This window comes from Macaca fascicularis, chromosome 1 (genome assembly GCF_037993035.2).
Source record: "Macaca fascicularis isolate 582-1 chromosome 1, T2T-MFA8v1.1".
Lineage (NCBI taxonomy): Eukaryota > Metazoa > Chordata > Mammalia > Primates > Cercopithecidae > Macaca > Macaca fascicularis.
Genome location: NC_088375.1, coordinates 194522653 through 194531034, shown reverse-complemented (window position 1 = coordinate 194531034; position 8382 = coordinate 194522653).

Sequence of the window (8382 nt, the reverse complement as noted above, 5' to 3'; positions counted from 1 at the left end):
TACTGTGAGTTGGGTTTCTCGTGATTCTCATTCAAAGGCCTTCTGAACTTACAGAGAGCTGGGCTCTGTAGGCAGGGCACAAGCAGAGAAAAATCCAGTGGGATGCTCATCCGAGGGTGACTTCAAATGGAATAAAGACTGCCTCAACAGGAAATGTCTCAAATTATCTCCTAGAGTCCATGGGGGTTGATAATAGTAAGATTGTGAGGTTTTGTTGTTGTTGTTGTTTGTTTGTTTTGTTTTTCTTTTGAGACGGAGTCTCGCTCTGTCGCCCAGGCTGGAGTGCAGTGGCGTGATCTCGGCTCACTGATCTCCGCCTCCCAGGTTCAAGCGATTCTCCTGCCTCAGCCTCCCAAGTAGCTGGGACTACAGGCGCCCACCACCACACCCGGCTAATTTTTGTATTTTTAGTAGAGATGGGGTTTCACCATATTGGCCAGGCTGGTCTCAAACTCCTGACCTTGGGATCCGCCTGCCTTGATCTCCCAAAGTGTTTGGATTACAGGCGTGAGCCACTGCACCCAGCCAAGTTTTTTTATATAAGGTTAGTTAATTTTTTTTTAAATGAGAATTGTTTTGGATTTTATTAGCTTTAGTAGTATAACTTGTGACCAACTAGGTTGGCATATCAGAGCAGTGAAATGAACCAAAACATTGAATAATCTTTTTTTTTTTTTTGAGACAGAGTCTCACTCTGTCACCCAGGCTGGAGTACAGTGGCGTAATCTCGGCCCTCAGCTCACTCCAATCTCCACCTCCCAGGTTCAAGTGATTCTCCCGCCTCAGTCTCCCAAGTAGCTGGAATTATAGGCACCCACCACCAAACCCAGCTAATTTTTGTATTTTTAGTAAAGATGGGGTTTCACCATGTTTGTCAGGCTGGTCTCAAACTCCTGGCCTCAAGTGATCTGCCCGCCTCACCCTCTCAAAGTGAGGCCTGAGGTGCACCTGGCCTCATTTGAAGGTTTTACAGATCATTTTATGACGATACTGATAAAGAGATTTGTCTCATGCAGTTATGTTTCCCATACTGAAGTAGAATATAAAAATAGTTGGGGAAAATGTTGCTGAGTTAAACATAGTAATATTAGGTTAATGCAAAAGTAATTGTGGTTTTTGCCATTAAAATTAATGGCCACTAATAGAAACTGACCAGAGTTCTATTCTTGCTTTGCCACCTTCAACACTCTTCCAGCCTCTACTCAGGGTATGACAGTGGTGCTTTTGCCTCTGACTAGTTTTCAAAGAGAATGATGAGTATCAGTGCCTGTTTACTAAGCTTTTTTGTTTTGGTCTCTTTTTTGCTTATTCCTCATTATCACTATGCTATTATACTTTCAATATGTATTCATAATTGTTTATTTTTAATTTTTAATTTTTGTGGGTACATAGTAGGTGTATGTACTTATGGGGTACATGAGATATTTTGATACAAGCATACAATGCATAATAATCACATCAGGGTAAATGAGGTGTCTCAAGCATTTATTCTTCATGTTACAAACAATTCAATTATACTCTTTAAGCTATTTTAAAATATACAATAAATTATTTTTTACTATAGTCACCCTGTTGTACTATCTAATACTAGATTTTTTTTTTTTTTTTTTTTTTGCAATAGAGTATCACTTTGTTGCCCAGGCTGGAGTGCAGTGGCACCGTCAGGGCTCACTGTGCACCCTTGACCTCCCGGGCTCAAGTGATCCTCCCTTCTCAGCCCCCCAAGTATCTGGAACTATAAGCATGTGCTAATTTTTAAATTTTTTTGGACAGATGAGGTCTCACTATGTTGCTAAGGTTGCTCTACAACTCCTGGGCTCAAACGACCCACCTGCCTCAGCCTCCCAAAATGCTGCGGTTATAGGTGTGAGCCACGGCACCCAGCAAATACTAGACCTAATTCATTCTATCTAACTATATTTTTGCACCCATTAACCATTCCCACTTTCCCCCACCCTGCCTCTGGTAACCATCATTCTACTCTCTATCTCCATGAGTTTCTACCGTTCCCCGCCTCTGGTAACCATCATTCTACTCTCTATCTCCATGAGTTCAATTGTTTTAATTTTTAGCTGCCACAAATGAGTGAGAACACGTGAAGTTTGTCTTTCTGTGCCTGGCTTATTTCACTAACATAATGACCTCTAGTTCCATTCTTGTTGCAAACTAGAGGATCTCACTCTTTCTTATGGCTGAATAGTACTCCATTGTATGTATGTGCCACATTTTCTCTATCCTTTTGTCTGTTGACAGACACTTAGGTTGCTTCTAAGTCCTGGCTATAGTGAACCGCGCTGCAATAAACATGACAGTGCAGATATCCCCTCGATATACTGATTTCCTTTCTTTTGGATATACACCTAGCAATGGGATTGCTGGATCATATGGCTGTTCTATTTTTAATTCTTTTTTTTTTTTTGAGATGGAGTCTCGCTCTGTCGCCCAGGCTGGAGTGCACTGGTGTGATCTCGGCTCACTGCAACCTCCACCTCCCAGGTTCTCACCATTCTCCTGCCTCAGCCTCCCGAGTAGCTGGGATTACAGGTGCCCGCCACCACGACTGGCTAATTTTTTGTATTTTTAGTACAGACGGGGTTTCACCGTGTTAGCCAGGATGGTCTCGATCTCCTGATATTGTGAGCCGCCCACCTCGGCCTCCCCAAGTGCTGGGATTACAGGTGTGAGCCACCATGCCCGGCCCCTATTTTCAGTTTTTTGAGGAACCTCCAAACTGTTCTCCATAGTGGCTGTCTTAATTTACATTCCTAACAACAGTGTGCGAGGGTTCCCTTTTCTTCACAACCTCTCTAGTGTTTGTTATTGCCTGTCTTTTGGATAAAAGCCACTTTAACTGGGGTGAGATAATATATCATTGTAGTTTTGATTTGCATTTCTCTTATGAGCAGTGATGTTGAGCAACTTTTCATATACCTGTTTGACCTTTGTGTGTCTTCTTTGGAGAAATGTCTGTTCAGATTTTTTGCCCATTTTAAAATCAGATTATTAGACATTTTCCTATTGAGTTTTTTGAGCTCCTTGTATATTCTGTTTATTAAGCGCTTGTCAGATGAATGGTTTGCACATTTTTTCTCTCATTCTGTGGGTTGTCTCTTCATTTTGTTGATTATTTCCTTTGGATTGTTGAGTATTTCCAATGGCCCCCGTTTTCCATTTTTGCTTTGGTTTCCTGTGCTTGTGAGGTATTACTTAAGAAATTTTGGATCACCTGAGGTCACGAGTTCGAGACCAGCCTGGCCAACATGGTGAAACCCCAAATCTCTACTTAAAATACAAATATTAGCCAGGCATGGTGACGTGTGCCTGTAGTCCTAGCTACTCAGGAGGCTGAGGCAGGAGAACTCCTTGAACCTGGGAGGCAGAGGTTGCAGTGAGCCACGATCACACCACTGCACTCCAGCCTGGGCCACAGAGTGAGATTCTGTCTCAAAAACAAACAAACAACAACAACAACAAAATAAAAATAAAAAAAGGAAATCTTTGCCCAGTCCAATGTCCCAGAGAGTTTCCCCAGTGTTTTCTTTTAGTAGTTTCATAGTTTGAAGTCTTAGATTTAAGTCTTAGATCAAATTTTGGTTTGATTTTCATATATGGTGAGAAGGGTCTAGTTTCATTCTTCTACATATAGATATGCAGCTTTCCTAGCACCATTTATTGAAGAGACTGTTTTTTCCCCAGTGAATATTCTTGGCATCTTTGCTCAAAAAGAGTTCACTGTAGGTTTATGGATTTGTTTCAGGGGTCTTCATTTTGTTCCATTTGTCTATATGTCTATTTTTGTGCCAATGCCATGCTGTTTTGGTTACTACAGCTCTGTAGTATAATTAAGTCAGGTAATGTGATTCCTCCATCTTTGTTCTTTTTGCTCAGCACAGCTTTAGATATACTGGGTCTTTTGTGGTTTCATATAAATTTTAGGATTGTTTTTCCTTTTTCTGTGAGGAATTTTTTTTTTTTATAGGGATTGCATTAAATCTGTACATTGCTTTGGGCAATATGAATATTTTAACAATATTTATTCTTCCAATCGATGAACATGGAATACGTTTCCATTTTTTGTGTCCTCCTGATTTATTTCATCAATGTTTTATACTTTTTATTGTTGAGATCCTTCACTTCTTTGGTTAGTTCTTATGTATTTTACTTTATTTGTAGCTATTGTAAATGGGATTACTTTCTTGATTTCTTTTTCAGATTGTTTGCTGTTGACATACAGAAATGCTACTGATTTTTGGCTGGGTGCAGTGGCTCACACCTGTTATCCCAGAACTTTGGGAGGCCAAAGTAGGCAGATTACTTGAGGTCAGGAGTTCAAGACCAGCCTGGCCAACATGGTGAAACCCTGTCTCTGCTAAAAATACAAAAAATTAGCTGGGCGTGGTGGTGGACACCTGTAATCCCAGCTATTTGGGAGGCTGAGGCAGAAGAATTGCTTGAACCCAGGGAGCAGAGGTTGTAGTAAGCCAAGATTGTACCGTTGCACTCCAGCCTGGGTGACAGAGCAAGACTCCTTCTCAAAACAAAACAAAACAAAAAAACACACACAAAGTGCTGGGATTACAGGCATGAGCCACTGCACCTGGTCTTGAATTTTTAAAGACTTATTTTATGGCCTAACATATGCTCTATCCTTGAGAATGATCCATGTGCTGAGGAGAAGAATATGTATTCTGCAGCTGTTGTATGAAATGTTTTGTATCTATTGGTTCATTTGATCTTTAGTGTAGATTAAGTCTGATGTTTCTTTGTTGATTTTCTATCTGGATGATTTGTCCAATGTTGAAAGTAGGGTGCTGGAGTCTCCAGCTACTAATGTATTGGGATCTATTTCTCTCTTCAGCTCTAATAATATTTCCTTTATATATTTGGGTGCTCCAGTGTTGGATGCAGATACATACATCTTCTTGCTGAATTGATTCCTTTATCATTATATAATGACCTTCTTTATCTCTTTTTATAGTTTGTGTCTTGAAATCTATTTTGTCTGATATAAATATAGTTGCTTCTGTTCTTTTTCGTTTTCATTGACATGGAGTATCTTTTTCCATTCCTTTATTTTCAGTCTTTGTGTATCTTTTTGTTTGTTTGTTTGAGACGAAACCTTGCTTTGTTGCCCAGGTTGGAGTGCAGTGGCACAATCTCAGCTCACTGCAACCTCTGCCTCCCAGGTTCAAGCATTCTCCTGCCTTAGCCTCCCAAGTAGCTGGAAGTACAAGTGCATGCCACCATGCCCAGTTAATTTTTGTATTTTTAGTAGAGACAGGGTTTCCCCATGTTGTCCAGGCTGGTCTCGAACTCCTGACCTCAGGTGACCCACCCACCTCGGCCTCCCAAATTGCTGGGATTACTAGCATGAGCCACTGCACCCCTATGTGTGTCTTTATAAGTAAGTTTCTTGTGTGCAACAGATCACCGGGTCTTGTTTTTTCATCCGTTCAGTCTCTCTATGTCTTTTCATGGAGAGTTTAGTCCATTTACATTCAGTGTTACTATTGGTAAGTAAGGACTTATGCCTGCCACTTGTTATTTGTTTTCTGGTTGTTTTGCAGTCTTCTCTTCCTTCTTTCCTTTCTACTTGTCTTCCTTTTAGTGAAGGTGGTTTTCTCTGGTGGTACACTTTACTTTTTTGCTTTTTATTTTTTGTTTATCTGTTGTTTTTTTTTATTTGAGGTTACCATGAGGACTGCAAATCATCTCTTATAACCCATTATTTTAAACTGATGACAACTTAACACTGATTGCATAAACAAACAAGCAAAGAAAAAAACTAATAAAAATGCAACATTTTATTCCCCTCCTTTTTAAATTTTTGTTGTTTCTGTCTATATCTCATTGGACTGTCTATGTCTTGAAAAGTTGTAGTTATCGATAAACAATCACAGTACCTGCTTTTAACTTTGTATTACAGAAAGAGGCACTGAAGAGAGTACAAAAGACAGTTCTTCTTCTCCTTCTTCTTCTCCTTCTCTTTCTCCTTCTCCTTCTTCTTCTTCTTCTTTTTGAAATAAAGTCTTACTCTGTTGCCCAGGCTGGAGTGCAGTGGCAAGATCTTGGCTCACTGCAACCTCTGCCTCCCAGGTTCAAGTGATTCTCCTGCCTCAGCCTCCTGAGTAGCTGGGATTACAGGTACCCACTACCACACCTGGCTAATTTTTGTATTTTTAGTAGAGTCAGCATTTTGCCATGTTGACCAGGCTGGTCTCAAACTCCTGACCTCAGGTGATCTGCCTGCCTTGGCCTCCCAAAGTGCTGGAATTGTAGGCATGAGCCACTGCACCCAGTTCAAAGGACAGTCTTGAATTGCTGATGGCACTGCTCCCCCATTCCCCAGCAGCAGCTGTGTGGCTCAGAGAGAGAATCAGTGTGCTTGGGGGAAGGAGAGCACAGTGATTGTGGGACTTTGCATTAGAACTCAGTGCTGCCTTGTCACAGTGGAAAACAACCCTGGGCAGAACTCAGCCAGTGCCCCAGAGGGAGCATTTAGATCAACCCTCGCCAGAGGGGAATTGTCCATACCAGTGGTTGGAAACAGTTCACAGTAGTCTCAACACCCCAGGCCAAAGTGCTCTGGAATACTAAGTAAACTTGAAAGGCAGTCAAGGCCATGAGGACTGCAATTCTGGGGAAAGTCCTGATGCTATACTGGGCTTGAAGCCAGTGGACATGGGGGACACATGACCCAGTGAGACACCAGCTAGGGCTGCCAAGGTAGTGCTTGCGCCATCCCTTCCCCAACCGCAGGCAGCATAGCTTGCAGTTCCAGGAGAAAGTCCTTTCTTCCACAGGAGAGGAGAGAGAAAAGAGGGCTTTGTCTTGCAACTTGGATACCAGTTCAGCCACAGTAGGACAAGGCACCAGGCAGAGTCTTGAGGCCCCTATTCCAGGCCCTAGGTTTTGGATGATATATCTAGACACACCGTGGGTCAGAAGGGAACCCACTGCCTTGAATGGAAGAACCCAGTTCACTCAAGAGCACTTGGGCCCCGAATAATCAGAAGCAGTACCCAGGCAGGACTCACCATGGGCCTTGCATGAGACTCAGAGATGTGCTGGCTTAATGTGTGACCCGGCACATTCCCAGCTGTGGTGGCTACAGGAATGGACTCCTTCTGCTTGTAAAAAAGAGGGAAGAGTAAAGGGAACTTTGTCCTGCAGCTTAGGTACCAGATTGACCAAGTGGGCCCTTGAGGTCCTCAATTCCAGACCTTGGCTCTTAGATGGCATTTCTGAACCTTCCCTGGGCCAGAGGGAAGCCCACTGCCCTGAAGGGAGAGTCCCACACCTCGCAGCATTCACCACAAGCTGACTGAAGAGCCCTTAGGCCTTGAATGAACATCAACAGAAGCCAGGCAGTACTTGCCGTGGGCCTGGGGCACTGGTGACCACAGGGAGAGACTCCTCTGCTTGAGCAAAGGGAAAGGAAGAGGGGGAAGGACTTTGCCTTGTGGCTTGGGTGCCAGCTCAGCTGCTATAGAAGAGAGCACCAGGTAGATTCCTAAGGCTTCTGACTCCCAGCTTGATTATGCTGTCATTTTTGACAAAGTGTCCATGGGAGGTGAACTGGTTAGGATTCCAATAGGAAGTCTATGGCCAGTGCAAAAGAGGCCAGTGAGGAGAGTTTAAAGAAGGGACCATTTTGTAAAGTGTGAGAAGGGTGAAAGAAAATCAACCGAGGGCACTTTGGGAGGCCGAGATGGGCGGATCATGAGGTCAGGAGATCGAGACCATCCTGGCTAACACGGTGAAACCCCGTCTCTACTAAAAAAAAATACAAAAAACTAGCCGGGCGAGGTGGTGGGCGCCTGTAGTCCCAGCTACTTGGGAGGCTGAGGCAGGAGAATGGCGTAAACCCCAGAGGTGGAGCTTGTAGTGAGTTGAGATCCGGCCACTGCACTCCAGCCTGGGCGACAGAGGGAGACTCTGTCTCAAAAAAAAAAAAAAAAAAAGAAAATCAACCGAGGGCATGTACCTTGGGGCGAGCAAGTGCAGATGGCTGTTGCCCTCAAAGCCTAAAGAGGCCATGGGAGAGAGTATGACCAGAATGTGATGTGAACCCTCGCTGTAGGAGAGAGCCACTATCACAGGCACGAGGGCCACTGTTGCAGACACTTCGGCTGTCCGTGGAGGGGGGCAGTAGCTCTGCCAGCAGGGAGAAAGAGGAGAAAATAAATAACTCGACTTCTCTCTCCTCCTGCCTTCTGATTTCCCACTGTTCTTCCCATTGGTTGAACACAACCAGAAGCTGGTGTGCAGAGGAGCCAGGTTGATGCCGCCCATCAAAGTTGTCTCTTGGACCTCAGAGCCAGGTGAAGGGCCGAGAGAGGACATGGAAGCCAATGGAACACAACCAGCACAGGAGGAAAG